Below are 17,658 nucleotides of genomic sequence, written 5' to 3'. Positions count from 1 at the left end.
AAATATAGGCGAAATAATTATTCGAATTCGCGGAAAAACCATGCAACTCTAACAGCGTGGAGGCAGCGTCATAACTGTTCAATATAAAAACGAGGTAAAGTACAGAAAAGCAGTGCGTGGTTACCGATATTCAAGCCGTCAAATGCATAAATGCTAAATATACATTGAAAGCCAATTTGCAAACAAGCTTCTCTGCTCAACAAGCTGCTTTTGCTGAAAAGCCTAATAAGTTTTTGCAGCGAAGCTGACTTGCAAGGTTTCCTGCATGATCTACAAATTGCCTGACATCGCTCGTTCATTGTAGCTGTTTAGTGGAGAGCGATGAATTCACAGGAATATGTTCACGTCCGCAAGATAGGCACACAATATAAGTTTTTTAAAGGGTCTCAAGGGTCCTCAAGGGATAATTAAGACAGAAGTCGGCCTGTATTGGTAGGTTACCGCGTTCTATTCACAATGAGACCGCTTCTCAATGAAAACATAGCTTTTACTATCTAGAAAAGACCATGAAATAAAACAGAGGTGTCGCTATCAGCGGCCAATTTCGCAAGTAAAATGGGTGCGCGACATCAATCCCGGAGGCCACGCTGCAGCGCCATTCACCTCAAAACGGTGTCAACCTGTCCTTTTCGGTAAGGAGTAAAACAGGCAGTAAATATTTAAATCCAATTTTGTCGATGATAAAAGACTCTCTTGCTTCCGGACAAACGTCATCAGAGCTAGAGAAAGCCAAAGAATCATTTTTTTTTTATTGAGAACAATAACTGGATGTAACAGTCGGCAGTGTCTCTTTAACATTTAACTGCCTTCAAATGAAACAAAAAATTCAAATTATTTTTAGTTTTGTTTGGCGCTGAATTAACAAAATTGGCGTATATCAGACGCTGCTTTCGAAGTTCGGTAGTTTAGCTGAAACCACCAAAATAGTGAAGTGACAAGATCACGTAATTATAGTGCGTCATTTGAGCCAGACCTTCAAGCATGTTTCTCCGCAAACCTCGGCACGGTGAGTGGAGAAGCTTGCTTTATAGTGTCACAAACCAGTCACTAAATTGGCTAAACTTTGCACTGCTTCCGCTCTCCTCTTCTAACTTGCACTGTGTGTTGTAAGTTCCTGTTACTCTTCAATTTTCTTCCTATCACCTCCCCCTCATCTGCAGTCATTTGCTAGCCACATGCCTGGCTTTTCCTCGTGAAGACATCAGGCGAAGCCCATTTTGAGCACTTTATTTGTATTACTCAGTAAAGCGTTTCTGCTACAACAATCCTAGCGTTTTTTCTCCCCAATCATTTCTGCTGCCTAAGCTTTCCTTTGCTGTTCGTTCACCTTTCCGCTCATGGCATCCATTATTAAACTGTATATGCAACATCAGTCCAATATAATGAAGACTTTCACTTAAGACATGAGGACCGTATACAACATGGAGACAAATGGCGGCAGTAAGCGAGTTTCCCCCTCCCCCACCCCCAAAAAAAATCGATTTCCTCTGTAATTTCCTCCAAGATTTGCAGCGCGCCGACACTTGTTTTGCTTTTCCAAGTCGGGCGAGGGGAGAGCCGGGACCCATTAGGCCGAATTGGTACATCTTTCTACTCCGACCTCGTCCCAGGTCTCTGCTCCTAACCCCCCCCCCCCCCCCTCCCCCTTCCTCCCGGCTCCCAACCTTTCTCTCCACCTAAACTGAGTTTGCACTGTCTCTTGTGTCGCGGGATGGCGGTCATTCCTTATTTTAGCTTCTGCTTTCCTGAGTCTTCCACCCACTGAGCACGTCCCCCGACGCCCGATCCCCGTCCTGATCGGAGCCAGCAGACCCTGCTTCGATCTCGCGAAGAACACTCTTGGGACCCCGTTCCGCTTTCTTTTCAATCCCGGGCGCTTCCATCGTGCTGCGATCCTAACCTTTCGAATTCACTCCCTCACTTTTTATTTGCTCTTTCACGCTCCTTCAGTAGCAGCTGTCGAGGCGTCTCATTGTGCGACGGTTTAGAGCAGAGGCAATAAGAGTGGAATTGAGTAAACAATACTGTGAAGTCAATTAAAAAAATTCAGCAATTTCTTTTTGCTGCTACTTGTGTTCTTATTGACCGTTCATACAGCAGCTAACGCGCAGTGAAAAAGAGCGCAAGTTATAAAGAAAATAAAATTAGGAACCCTACGACGGCAAATTAGTCACTGAAAGACAGTAGAAGAGCAGACAACTGTGGCGCAGAACATGCGAGACGAACAGCTTACCGAAAAAAATGTTGACGCGATACAAATCCGCTTGGTCCCTATGTTTTCGCGTCAAGAAATAATATTACGTTGCTTCGTTGCTGGTGTTCTGGTAAGAAATGTACTATCGGGGCCAGAACTGTCCAGGACACGCGACCGATATCAAAAGCACGTAGCTCTGTTATCAGCAGGTGGTTGGAGATTACACTCGTGAAGATGAAACCAGGCCTTGGGCTCTACAATGTCTGCTAGTGGAATCAGCTGAACAAGAGCGCACTTCGCTTCTATAAGCGAATATCATCAGTTGCGCATCCTTGAGAATTTTGTCTCCAATTGTAGGTTGAAGAGACTGCTGAGGGCAAGCTCGGAGTTGGCGAGTACCGACTGATCACCACGTTCAAGCGACAAACAGCCTAATACTTTCGCAGAAAACGGAGGTTTCTTAAGCTATCAAAGGCGAGAAAATGAGGTATCGCCGTCATACGCTGCTCTCACAAACAAGCTGCAGCGACGTTAAGTGGTTTTCGATATGCAAATATATGAGGCTTGAGAATACCGTGGGCCATAGACCATACTCGCAGCCTTTCCTAAACAGTGACCACAGAGGTTACGATGCACTTAACGTAATCATTAGCGTCAAGAGTTTGAAAAGAGTGAGAGAAAAATTATCCCAGCCTTAAAGCGAAATTTTCCAGAAATTGAATCGCCTGACACGAGAGCCAAAGAAAGAAAAAGACAACGATCATGTTTTTTCCCGAAAAAATTCGAAAGTTTCCTTAGTGTCTTTTCAAGTGCGCCAATAATTTGGTGACAGACGACTACCACCGTGCCCGCACATATACATGCCGCCCAACCTTCCGAAGCTCAGGTTCTCGTACTGTTGCGTAATTTTTTGTATTCATCCGCGTAATTTATTTCGCCCCCAGGCAACTGTTGAAGCTAACGACGCACTGGAGCTGCCATTCGTCAGGATGTCGGACCACCGTCAATCTCGTATAAATCCTCACCTCTCGGCGCACCCGTAAACGGCCTTCGAGATAAGATAACACCTGTACGTGCAAACGCGTCTTGCGCAGATAAAGCCCGCATTTGAGATGAATGCCAGACGGCTACGGTAACAAATCCGCTGAAGACAGTCGTTGAGGACGAAATATGGTCTCCTCGCACGGGCGTAACTCAGGCGCGTTCAGCCGCTGATCTTTGCAAATCGCGATACGTTTACGGCGCTCAAAAACAAAAGAAAGAAAAGTGAAAAAAGCGACGAAAATGAATAGTGAACTTTTCCCGCACTCTCTCTCCCCCTCTTGAGCGTGCATCTGTGCTCGATCTAGTAAAAGAACGCATGCATTGCAGCATAGCGTGCATGGGTATTCTGTGCGGATGCTCAAGCAATCTAGTGCTAGCAGATTCAAGCCTAAAGGGATGTCCTGTGCGTTTTAACAGGAGTGATTGGCATATCTGTGGAGATTGAGTATTATTCAAGGGTTTCACTGAAATGAAACTTCTCCGGTCTTTTGGTTCCGTTTAACTTGTACTGCATAGTTCAATACTGCTAAATTTAGACCTAGACGTCATATTGCGCAGTTCGACGACCAACTCGTCACGATGATACCTCAAGATGAAAACTGCATGCGTCCCTTTAGAAAGGGGGCCGATAGTACCATTCTGGCGTCTCTCGCGTGACCTATTCACGCAGTAAGTGCTATCGCTATCTAAATATGCTTCAGTAGCAACAGCGCAGCTCCACGTCCTGATAAACGCAGCTCTTGGTTCACAACTAACACTAGTATTCGACAGTGAAATGCACAAGGGCGTCCGCAGAACTTTTTCCAGAGGGGTGCACCCGATGGCCGGGTATGGGGGAGGCGGTAGGTTAGCACCAAAAAGGAACTATTTGTGGTCTAAACTGCGCACATGAAACAAAAATTAGAAGCAGCAAATTAGCGTTAGGCTTGGAGAACAAACATTAGAATTTATTAATGAACAAAGAATTGAACTCAGTGAGAAAAATCCGATAAATTAATGTCACCTAAGCGTGCTAATCAAGCTGTGTACTTGTTTTCTACTAGTGCATAAATAATATCCGTAATTCCAGGGGGGGGGGGGGGGGGGGGGAGGGTCAAGCGCCCCCCTTGCCCCCCCCCCCCCCCCTTTCTTCCAGACGCCCATGGAAATGCATATACTACAGGCTTTTTTTTTTTTTCTACTGTAATCACGGCATGTACAATACCATTACGTCAGAAACTATCACAAAGGTATTTGAGGAATCGTTCAGGCTGTGCACACGACCGCGCTATGCCCCGTTACCGACATCAAGAAGGGGCTGCCGTGAAAAAAAGTTCCTGCTCCAAGCAGCTTCTGTCGTTCTTGAAGAAGAAAAAGACCGAACTGCACAGTCTCGAAGCGTGCCGACTCTATTCCTCGAAGAGGTTTGCTGAAATGGTGGATTACAGCGCAAACGAAGCACGGACGTGAGGAATCTCCTCCACACAAAACCAGACTGATTTCTGCCGAAAGCATTGATTTCCCTTGAGATTTTCATACCTGATTTTGATGTTACTGATTAAAGCAGCTAGCCTTGAGTGACGTGTCCCACCGGCGGATCCCACGGATCCCACCGGCGGCAGTGGTTGTTTTTTCTTCTGCTTTTCTCATCAATTAGCTTTAAGCGATAACGTATTCAGTGATATTCTAAATTGATCAACACCACAAAATAAATAAATAAATTAAAAATCCCCTGTGCCCCTTGGTTTCTGTGGCTGTTGGCTTCTTTCATATTTATAACGAGCCCCTCATACCCCTTCACTTGTTTGCTTAATTGCTAAGCGAGGGCCTCGGTTCTGGCAGCCTTGACGCCATAGGAAGCATAAGAGGGTTCTCACGCAGCTTCCACCCTCTCCGTTCGATGACGTTCTACGTCACACCTGCGGCTACTCAGGATGTTCTACGTCCGCCGCTTATGAACGTGGGTGGCGCTGATGAACACTCTCAAGGTTAGGTTACTTGTAAACATAAATACCCCCGAAAGCAGAAGATTTGACAGCCGTCGCCGTAGCTCAGAGGTAGAGCACCGGACGCGTAATTCGGAGGTCGTGGGTTCGGATCCCACCGGCGGCAGTGGTTGTTTTTTCTTCTGCTTTTCTGATCAATTAGCTTTAAGCGATAACATATTCAGTGATATTCTAAATTGATCAACACCACAAAATAAATAAATAAATTAAAAATCCCCTGTGCCCCTTGGTTTCTGTGGCTGTTGGCTTCTTTCGTGTTCTACCAATGTTACCCGTCTTACGTGCAGCACCCCGGCCACAGGAAACAGGAATAGTTTGTAGTAACTTCGACCCCGGCGAGCAGCTGGTACAGGTTCCCACGGAAGAAGCATAAGTGATATAACACATCTTCACAACGGCACCTTTTGCCCTGCCGAAGTGAGCGAGGCACGGTCAACATAGCCTCACCTGTAAAGGCCTCAGACACCGCCGCGCCTCACTCGGGACAGACGATCCCTGTCCTCACAAAATGCACGGGGCCAGAGAGCGCAGACCACGACAAAGGGCACCCATTGAGCCATGAATGAAGACCCGGCACTTGAGTGGCTTTAGGGGAACGCTGCCGCAAACTGCTGTTTTTTTCCCATACGCGCCAGGCGTGGCACATTAAAGAGCCGTTCGGCGGACATTTCGCGGTCCACCGCGTCCAACTGACAGCGTCAGGCGTTCGAAACATGCGCAAGAAGAAGTAGGACGAAGGGAAGGTGTCACGCTATGGGACTACGAATAAACTGGCCGTTAAGGGGCCCCGTGAGAGCTTGCGCCACCTAGCGAGAAAGGCCGTCAGCAGCAGCAACATAGCGCGAACGGGGAGGAACGTCAAAGTCGTAAAAGTGCTCCCCGCTGTAGGCCTCCCCTCAACACGCATAGCGTCGTAACTCGGACCCTTTTTGGGCGGCGAGCCTGTTATATTCGACTCCTCGCGCTCGTATTTTGGGAAAGAACGCATTTCCTACACCCCCCCCCCCCCCCCCCCCCCCCTTCTTCTTAGAGTGTACCTAAACAATCCCCGCACGCGTCGCCACTCCACGCTTGGCGTGAGAAAAGAGCCTGGCCAGTGTCGGAGATGAAAAGCATGAAATTGCGTCAACGCCGGATTTATACGCCATCGGGCACTGATACGCCGATAATCTGAATAAAAGGCTTTGTAATTGCAGGAAAGAAAAGCGACTACTGCTTCCTGCTCAAAAGTGCTATCAACGTCAGTACGCCATAAGCACGAAAGAGGCTTTTGGCCGTGATGCATCTATTCACGCTTATGTTTGACTCGTGAGAGTTTATACATCAGTGTGATCCGCAAACTATAGCAGTTACGTATGCTGCCAAGGTCACCCTAACACACAATGCGAAAGAAAAGAAAATAGGAAAGGAAGAAAATAGGAACAGGGAAAATAGGAAAATTGGATATGAGATGCCCCTCGAAAAGTTTTGACGCCGGTAGCGCGTTAACGGCGGATACACAAGCGTACGATTATGCGCTTGGAATAATTAAGGTGTCGTCCACTACGGAGAATGAAATCTTGCACGAAGCGACTTCTGTATTTCATATACAGAGCTAACAAGCGCGCTCTATACGTGCCACTTATGATGAAGCATTTCTTTTCCAATTGCAGAGGTGGCAAAACTTTTCGCCATTGTTTACTTTCAGTCTTGAACTAAGATTTTCTCGAGATTAGCGCGCTGATGAGAGAGGAATAAATACAAAGTTACTCCGTAAACAAAAGTTAGTTTCTGACTTTCCTAATTTCTAACTAATTTCAGATGCGTGGCAAGAGGTGCCAGACAAGGGATGCAATCCAGGAGTTAGACATACAGAGAGCAAAGAATTATCAAATCGTGCACATCGCACATGCAACAATTACATTCGGGTGTTTGCCATGCTTTCGTGCACTGCGAATTTACAGTTCACTATACTGCTGATCAATCCTATATTTTGAGATGCAATTCGATTACGACGGCGCATAAAAAAAACGAGAGCCTGCTGTTTCGTTACATAACGCTGTTCATGTAATGAATACGGACTCAGTTATTATCGCAGCCAAATTGATAAGTGTCGCAGCTCTTCTGTTTTTTTAAAAAAGGAATCAGCATTCACTTTTTAACTGGTTTCGCATTTTGGTGAAGTAATCGCTGTTGCGATGCATACAATAACGAAATTTTACGTAGTCGATCCAAGACCTTGTTTTCGCCACGATCTCAAGGTTGTTGCCACAGGTTGAGAGATTTATTCATGACTTCACTGTCTTTCTTCATGCAGTGTCTACAAGAAAAAAAAGTCACTGAAAGTCAATACGAACCCTCTATAAAAGAGCCCTAACTATGTTATACTTAAACGGTTATAGCTCCCTCATGTCGCATTACGTACGCAGCTATTTATTACTAAATGCGACATCGCAGAGAGCTGAAAAGTGTCATTGCTCTACTGTTTTCTTGGTTTTCGGAAAGCGATATTTAGAAATATGGGTGAATAATGCTGAGCTTCCCAGAGCCTCGCTTTTAAACAAATTAAAATAAACAAAAGGCTCCTATATTCAGAACTTTGCAAGTAATTTTCTAATTAATTTGTACTTTACCGCATTTTCTTCTATTTCAGCATTCGTTGTGAACAGCGGGTGCGACCTCATGGATGAAGAACGAGATGTCTCTGCCTTTGCTGTGGTAAGTTAAGTAAATAAACGGCTACTGCAACGAAAACTTAAGCTTATTTAAATGGCCCCATTCGAGTTGTTTGGAATCATTTAATACAAATCTGTATTTAATTCCATCCTTCCCGAAAGCCTCAAAGAAACTAGGAACGGCGTCTTGCCCTTTTTCTAATTTGTACGCTAATTTCGCCGGTTCGCGCTCAGCCATGATGCTTCGAAGTCGGGTGAGAACGGATAAGCGCGAAACCACACAGCCTAGCGGTCTCAAATAAAAAGAAATTACGTAATGGCAAACCAGGCTAATCAAGGATGGAAACGGATATTGATGTTATTGTGGCCATTACAAAAGCCGGAAGACTCGTGTAGTCCGACTTTCAGCTTAAGAACGGCGCACCCCACGTACCATACACTGTACCCTAGTGTACCGTATACACCAGACTATACACAATACAGCAAAACTTCTATTGAAATCTCGGCTTGGTCGTTTTAAATGGAGAAAATGCATACACGAGATAAACATCCACGCGGCTTCATAGAGAAGGCTAAATATCTGAAGTTCAGCCAAAGATGATTTAGACAGTTGAATAATGAGTGCAATGTCCTATATAGAGACTTAGCAAACGGGCCGCGAAAATTTACCGTGTAAATGAATCACTAGTGGCAGTATTCTGCATTTCTTAAAAGTTCCGAAAAAAAAAAGAAATTGAGAACTAGTGGTGCACAACAAAACGAGGCGCAGCATAAACCAGGCTGCCACAGAGGTAATATTTGCTTCTCATTAGTGCCCAACTCTTTAGACTCATATGTATCGAAGATAAGTTTCGCTTTTTATACTGCATACAAAGCTTAGACAGGCCGCCACTGCATCGAAGTACTGCATGAAGACATAACGCGTAATGAGTATTTTTGTGCTTACTGAGCAGATCTATCTCAAGTAAATTGCAGGTCTTCACGTTTCTGCCTCGTAGGTGAGTACCGGTAAGATAAAGCTATTGTATAGGTACAGAGGGCAAAACGCATGTCTAGAACACGTTCTGAGCGTGTTTCGGGCTTAACACTCGATAACTAGCGACAAGATTTGGTTAAAAATGGTCTGGATGTAAACATGTTCTGTTAAACTCGTAGAATTTCATCGTCATTTTTTGCTTTCTTGGTCGCAGCGGATTTGCGAGCTACGGAACACAGAGTTTGGTTGTTCTAGGCATGTGTTTTGCCCTCTGTACTTTTCTCTTGAGGGAAATTGGTAAACTTCCATTCATGATCTGAGAGAGCCTGCCATATGCACTCCACCCCATTCTTATTCTTCTAGTTATTTCCCCCTCATGATCCGGATCAGCGGTCACTACCTGCCCTAAGTAAACGTATTCCCTTACCCCTTGCAGCACCTCGCTACAAATTGTCAACTGCCGTTCTCTTGAGACACTGTTGAACAATACTCTGATTTTCTGCATGTTAATTTTTAGACCCATCGTTCCGCTCTGCTTGTCAAACTCACTGATCATGCTTTGCAATTCATCTCCTGAGTGACTTAACAAGACAATGTCATCAGCGAATCGCAAGTTAGATATTCTCCATTAACTCTTATCCCCAACTGTTCCCAATCCAGTCCTCCGAACACCTCGTGCAGTGAACAGGCAGTGAACAGCATTGTCGAGATCGTGTCTCCCTGCCTGACACCCTTCCTCATTGGAAATTTGATAAGGAAAGGTTTCCCCAGCGAAGGGCTCACGAGGGCTAACAAAGAGGGTTCAGCTAGTAGTTAAATACATCACAGATCGACGCTGAACAGTAAACAAAAACACAAAGAAACCTGCTTTAAGGCTTTGTGAAGCGAATAGTGTGTTATTTTTTCTTCATTATTTCGCGACAAAAGAGGGACTCCATTATTTGAAGGAACACATTAGCAAAAATAAAGGTTGACTAGTGTGGATAGGATTTGCATGGTGGGAGCACCGATGTGCGGTGTCAGTATGGCACAGGAACGAACCTGCCAGTGAAGTTCAGGACAAAACCTGTCAGTGATGTTTTAGGGTGCAAGGATTCGAAACATGCACTGTGGCACGTGCGCACACTACCACATGGCTGTAAGAGCAATGGCTTGATTGAGGACTCTGTTACCATAAAATCTACAGCGAGATTGACGAGGTCCCCACTGCTGATGACGCGTACCGGACCCTATCGGCGGCGAACGAAAAAGTCAGATCTGTCAAAGTAGTTAAGGATGAGGAACACGCAGATTAAACGGACGGGAGCACCCACGTCCTTTCGCCGCGGAACCGATAAACAAGAGCGGTGCGTGATGAAGGCGGTGTGGCACAACTGTGGGAACAAAAAAGTAAGCTAAACTAAAAGCTCACATCTTGCGAAGACACACACACATTAGACTTTGTCGCAAGCCGCCCTACTCTTTATCAGCGACTCATTCGGCCAACATTTCATATTGCAAGTTCAACCTTCACCCCCGCGGGATGGCCTCTGAAGAAGAGAGAACGAATTCCCCCGCAGACGTCCGCGGAATACCCAAACAGCACACAGGCCAATCGCCGCAGCGGGAGCAGCGTCCAAGCGCGCACACACCCGCCCCCTGTCTTCCCCCTTATATAGATTTCCTCGGACGCCATCACTCTCCCGCTGCACTATACTGTTTGTGAGCGCCGCTCGACTGATCTGCCAGAGAGAAAGCCCAGTGCGCGGGGAGGCCGAACGCGCGCGTGTGCGGCGGGGAACGTGATGGAAGGAAGGAAAGAGAGCTTCGCGGCGAACGAAAGAAGAGGCCAGCGCAGCAGCGGCCACAGAACTGTGCCGAGATAGAACGAGAGAGAGAGAGAAAGAGAACGGGAGTGACTCGCTGCCGCGCTCCCAAGATTTACATTTGTAATCCGGGGCCATAAATCGCGGCCCGAATTAAGGAGCGCGCGCGCGCTCAGGCTCATCGATCGGAGCTAGCCTACGGCTTCTACAGCCTGCGGAGAGGGAGCAGCGGCTGCCCGAGGAAACGGCGGCGGCCCGACACCGCCATTCATCATCGAGCTTCCCGAGATGTATCGCAACTGTATCAGCGCGCGCAGCGCCACTGGGGAGAAAAGCCGCTGGCTCGCTGCAGCACCCAACGCCGCAGTGACTCTCTCGGAGCACAGCTCGGCTGGACGCCACCAGGGGAATGAGAAAGAGGAAAAGGAGAAGTGGGGGAGGGGGGGGGGGGGGGGGGGGGGGCGGCTGCACCGCTGCGGCTGCACCAGCCTCGTTGCTGCCTCAGTGCTGTTTTGTTATTATTTTATAAAGGCTCCCTATCGTTCTCGAAAACTTTCTTCAGACTTTCTTGTGATTCGATAAGTGCTGTCTGTGGAAAGAAAAGACGAAGCGACTCTGATATATATGGCCTGAGGACACCATATAAGTGTATCTGCTTTTCGGAGAGAAATGGGCTCTGTTTTTATTTCTTCTTCATTTTTATTGCCAGTCGCGTGATAAGTGCGGCGTGCGACAGTTCGCTAATGCTTATTCTCTATGCTCGCACTCTCCAGTTTGCGCAACTAAAGATGGCCTTGACTGAAATAAACGGCAAGCTTAAGCAGGGAACCTCAGTGGTTATTTATAAGGGGTGTTGCAGAGTGTCATGGATACTCCATTCACTCAGGTCGCAGATGATATGAGTCTTCCAAGTTAAGGATAAGTGTGTTTCAGGAATGACTAATGTTTCAAGTATGTGGTGAAATATGACAGGCTCATTTATTAAGAAAGAGCATGAGGAGGACTAAGTTTTTCGAAAGTAAATGACGCAGAATCCAGCGAACTCGGGCGTTAAGGTCACAAATTGCTCTGTAGAGCCCAACTATTTCTTAGCTATTTCATTAATTTCATCGACTTTTTCTTTGATGTTCATTATTCGATTGTTTTATGCATTTACTTTCAGTACCATTCCTGAAGCGGGATCAGCCTCAGGCATTTCCATCGGTCAGATGCTAGGCACTGTAGCGGGCGCCAGGACAGAACTTCCGGCTCTCAGCTGCCACCAAGAATATGCCGTCTTCGAAACGGACGACTGCAGTGTTCTGCTAAGTGTCGACAAAGAGTTTGTAGAATTTTTTTTCGATATTGGATATATGTTAACAACAAACAAAAGTCTGCATGAAACGTTATTCCTCGCAGACTCCAAATTCAATTCAGAAGTTGTTGAGCACGTATGTAAAAAAACAGTAATAGAGTGCCATCATCACAAATCATATGAACACACGACCAAGTATGTAGACAACTTCTTGAATTAGGCAGCTGACAAATGTGCACTTTTATCAGAAGCAGGCCACCATGAAGTGAAAGAAAGGAAGAGAAGCACTGCAGTAGAAAAATATCGGCAAAATGTCATGTGGACGTCGTGCGCGACAAGGAAGGTGCATATACGGTGGAACAAGAATAAAATTCATGATATCTTCCGATGCTTCTCGCCCAAACGATACCTGAACCAAATTTACCACCGGGTAACACGCATGGACAGTTTACATCTTAAAAGTATCCTTACTCTGCTGCCCACATTAAAATAACTTTCCTCTGTTCCCATCACCTCAAAAAAAAATTAGAAAAGGACAGTGATATTCAATGAAACTTACGAGAAGAGGTGTGCGCTGTAGTCATATATATGAGTAGTATTTCGTGCCATTAATACCAATGTATTACTCTTTCTTCATGTCGATGGAGACTACGAGGGGCCAGCCGTTCTGGAGCTCTGCACCAGATCGCATGAAGGACCTGGAAGACTGAATCGTAACGCCCGTGGGACCACCTTCAACGGTAACATTTCTATCAGTGTACAACCCTTAACCAATCTAGTCAATAAGATGTTTCCTTATATTATCAATTTCCTTTTCAACACTCGAAAATTGAGTTCGCTTTTGAGTATACAGCGCCATCGAACAACCGAATGATAAGAGAAATTTGTTTCTGTGCCTTTGTTTTCATACGAAATTTAATCAAGCGTACAAGGAAAATTCGCAAAGGCTGCACTGAACCCATACGCAGTGTAAACAACAATTTTTAGTCCCCTTGTAAGCATGCAGAATCCAAAGAAGGCAGACGGTGGATAATTAATGCCCAAACCAGATGGGTTCATGCTTGAGTTGTCTTCGCATTGGCTCAAAAAAGAACGAATATGCATGGTTTCAGCACACAAATGCCAAGCCAAGATTCAGCGCACATGACAGTATTTCGCTGGTAGATTCTCGTTGCAGCGCGTTGTCAAGACTCTATCCACGTACTACACAAGTTCTGAAGCTTGAATTTTAACGCAAGACAGCCAGCATACAGATTATGCACAGATGAATCGCACCAGGTCATCCCGTATGACACAAGACGTTGTTGCGCAAGAATGACAAACGGGAACAATTCACGTCGCCAGCGCAGTGTCGTAAGGCACGGGAGATAAGTAACGAAGTTGCCGTAAGCTCCGGCGTGCTGCATTGCAAAAGACAGAGGATTTGTCCGTGCCGCTTCAGAAGATTGCCCTATACGTGCTCCCTTTGCAATCTCCCGAGTACCGCTTTCGCCAGCAATGTTAAGTTAAATGCGTTTTCGTTGTTAACGCTAGCGAAGCGTATCCTTTCCTGATAAGAACTTTACTGAAAAATAAATAAATAAGGACAAAGGAAAGAGCAAACGCAAGAAAAGTACGAAAGTTTGTCGATCTTCGCTGAGTAAATTTTTCATGAAAGCTGAAGGAGCCACGCAAGATTGAAGTGTACACTGGCTTTCGTACGAGTGTGGTTCCTGTAACCCTGGCCACGTTTCATATCTGCATGTAACTTAACAACAGAGTCAAGTCGAATAAATCAGAGCACCGCGCCGCCACCGCAAACGAATCTCATGTTCTGGGCGTATAACTCCATTATAAACAAACGACATACGTTCTGAAACGTTCCTCTAAAATATCTGCAAGATAGCGTAGGAGGGCTAGAGAAGCCTTTTCTCGTGTTTCGTGCACCGAGCTAGATTTCTTTTTCTGATCAGAGTTTCAGTAAGGTTGTTTCATCCATTGCTGTAGTCACAAAGCACTGTTCACCTCTATTTCAGCCGACGAAGAAAAAGATGCAGCCGATCAAGGCGACAGTACGATATCGCACAAATAAAGCAGTAAGTACTACAAGACTCTATTATACAAACATAACATGAAAGACAACATGCCTAGAGGCATGATGGAAACATTGGGTTTTGAAACAGGCGACCAGAACAGTTGATCGTGGTCCATATACTAGTACAGAGAGGATTTGATGGATACAGCAATGGAGTGAGATGCGCAATTAAACACAATCCAGTTAAAAAAGAAAGTTCGGGAACAAGAAGGCGGTAGAAAGAAAGTGCAAGCAATACAATTAGAACTCCAAAGGCAGATAATGAGTAGTTAGCGGAGAGCATTGTGCTTTTCTAACGTGAAAATAACCGAAGGGTAACAGTAAGATATACCGTATTTTCCGGTGTACAAGACGCACCCTTGTATAAGACGCACCCGCCATATATTCAGGCTGTCATTGAAAAAATTGGTATATAAGACGCACCCGTGTATAAGACGCACCCCAATTTACCCAGTTAGGCTAGTGAGGCTTAATTAAACATGCTTATGCGACCATCGCAAAATGCACCGTACGTGTGAGTTCTTAAGCAACGCTAAGTGATCGAAAAAGGCAACACTCACGCCATACCAGCCCACGTTTTAGCACAAAAGAAAAAAAAGCGAAAGAACTCTCTTTATGTCCATAACAATTTATTTTTACATAAAACCTTCAAAGTCTTCATCTTCGGTTGCGCTATCGAAAAGGCAACGCGTCTGAAGCATTCTCTTCGCACTTCGTACTTGCAAAGGGTGACTAAAAAAAAAATATCGGCTTCTCTTGTCTTGTCTTGACAATGGCGAGAAGCGCGACTGTCGCCATCTTTTGGCATTTCACATTACCTTTGCTTGGGGCCTCCGAAACGGCCGCGTGTTTAAGATCCCGGAAGTGGTCAACCCCGCCGTTTCATTACAGAGGCTAGAAGGGAAACCTTCTAGCCTCGGTAGTTTCATGATAAAGTTCACCTGAAAAGTTGCGCACGGCGGTCACCGTATTGAAGTAATAACCATGTTAAAACCGCGTTATTGGTAGTAATATTTTTCGGTGAAAAAAGCTTGAACATGAACCTTAGTAATTTCTGAACTCGCAAAAAAAAAAAACAACAGAAAATTCGTATATAAGACGCACCCTTGTATAGAACGCACCAGCAAGATTTTTGAAAAAAACCCGCGTCTTATACACCAAAAAATACGGTAGTTGCGCTGATCTGGTCAAAGTGCTAAGGAAAAAAAAAAAATCGCATATGTGTACTGAGTATCACACAATTTTCTCAACAGCATCCGTGTGGTTTCTTATACCTATTTCATGTTGTTTTACGCTCGTCGTAAGCTCTGTGTACCTTCTGGTTAAGCCATAAATACGTAAAAGAGGACTGCAACAGAAGGCAACTTGCGATCTGTGGCCGGTTTAACGGCGCATTTGAAGATATTCCCCTATTATTCAAGCAACGAAGCTTCTCTTGCTCTTCCTTCAGCCGCAGCCACACAGCGATACAATAAGTAGCTGTTTTTACGCAGCTATCACAACAGTGACATAAACACGCAAACATATTTTTTTTATCATTTCGTTCACGTTAGTTCTATCCTACAAAGAAACAAATGTCGAATCAAAGCGCTTCACATATTCGCTTGCTCTGGTTCGCCAAGCCTCAAATCATGCAGAACGTCCCCACAAATGGATGGGTAAATGGCTCGCCCAAAAGAAGCAAAAAATAAAAAAGCTGAAGCATACGAGAGCTCGAAAACCCCGGGGCTGAATACGTCAGGGCAAAAAAGAGCTAGGGTGGAACGCCCTGCACAAAAGGCCTATAGTTGAACGCTGGGTTCAAATTTGGAGGCTGTGCTGCGGGAATGGGATTATGTACGAGCAGACGCGTATAAGCCGCGCCGGCAACGGCTCAGCGGCAGCTGAGATAGGGCCTCAACAACAGCACCTCCTGAAAGCGACAATCTGCATTCAGCTCGTTTCTATGGCCCGAAACGGGACTAAGCCTTTCTTCCGCTGGGTCCCACGTGGCGAGGAGAGAAAAAAGAGAAAGAAGGCGTTAGAAAGAAGGGCGAGATTTATACGTTGCTTCCCTCGAACGTAAATTATCGGGCGTGCGACGGCCTCGGCTTTTCGCTGCACACAGGCACACGTGGGAAGGTGTACGGGCAAAGCGTGCTGTTGCGCGTATAGGTGTTTTGAATGCAGTGACGGCCTGCGAATGTACGCCCGGTAGCACTTTTCGAGAGCGTTTGCGAACACGCCGCAGCATGAAGACCGCTCTTAGGTTACATGTTTACTGAAGCGACCATTCTGCTGTCGTCCTGAGTGGTTCAACTGCACGATAGAGTCACGAGCGCCGCAGATATTGAACGACGAGACAAGCTAGAAGCCTACTCGGTGAATTTCTTCACACCGTAAAATGATTGTAGATGGCTGTGGAATCTTGAGTGTCCTTTTACTCCTACAGATTACACGCAAACTTCTCCCTCAGTAAAGGGTGTAAGGGCATCGTAAGCAAGAACACAGTTTGAGGGTGAGGGACTTAAACATTGCAAAGGGCGTTATGGATAACACCATGCGCAAAGGCTGCAATCTGCTAACACTTTCAAGAAAGGTACTGAACGTGCGAAAAATCTGCATTTCTTACAGTGTGTCTACTTCACAGCTGTGCAGTAGACAGAAAATGATTTTAATCAGACGTTGCCCGAAGGCCGCCAAATATTTTTTCTCCTAAAGGCAGCGGGAGGATATGCAGATCTCATGCAGACTTGAGCATGGCCCAGTTCTTCAAACCTTGGTTAAAGACAAAAGTACTACAGCGCTCATTAGGGTCAGCGTGGTCAAAGAGTGCGATTCTGAGGATTGGGGGGCTGAAGAGTTGATAATTTAGCGGCGAATAGAGATTGTATGGTTCTCTGCATTAAGTATCCCATCACAGAGCTTCGTTTATGCTATGGCTGAAACCGCGACAGAGTCCCCGTCATACAGCTGCATATAGCTACTATATTGAACACGAATGTGCACTATTTTATTTATTTAATCGCGTAACCACAGCGGCCGAAGGCATTGCAGTGCTGAAAATGCATACAGAGAGAACATGACAGGTTGCTAAGGCGGCAGCAGATTAAAACACTGATCACAAATGCATTATTGGCCTCAACTGCCACAAAATCAGAAGGCAAACGATTCTAATCAGTGAGTTTTAAAGAAAAAAGACGACAGAAAGACAGTGCTACATATATATTCTTGTACCTGATACACGTGATCACATACAACGTCGAGTATGTAATGTGGCTGGAAATTATAATGTAACTCTCATGGTGAAAACCAAGCTTTCTTGGGCATCACTTTTATTTTTAAGGCAACACTGGAATATCGGAAGATACTGTACGTTTCGGAAAATAATTATAGAAGAGCTGTGGAATATTTTAACATACTGTTATGAACATCTTGATGGTAATGGTCTAATGTAGGGATACGTAGCAAAATATCGCGTGTAAAGTTTGTCCTGTGCTTGCGCAGAGTAGTCAGATGTCTCACAGAATCAACGGGCTGTTTTATTGACAACAAATAACAAAAGCTACAAGCCTCTCGAGGAGCAATCTGCCGATATATTGTTTGTTATGGTGCAAACTTGCGGCATGTGGAAAAATTGCACTCATAAACAA

Source organism: Amblyomma mixtum, chromosome 6 (assembly GCF_055824585.1).
Source record: "Amblyomma mixtum isolate Tamu chromosome 6, ASM5582458v1, whole genome shotgun sequence".
Lineage (NCBI taxonomy): Eukaryota > Metazoa > Arthropoda > Arachnida > Ixodida > Ixodidae > Amblyomma > Amblyomma mixtum.
This window is presented reverse-complemented; position numbering follows the sequence as displayed.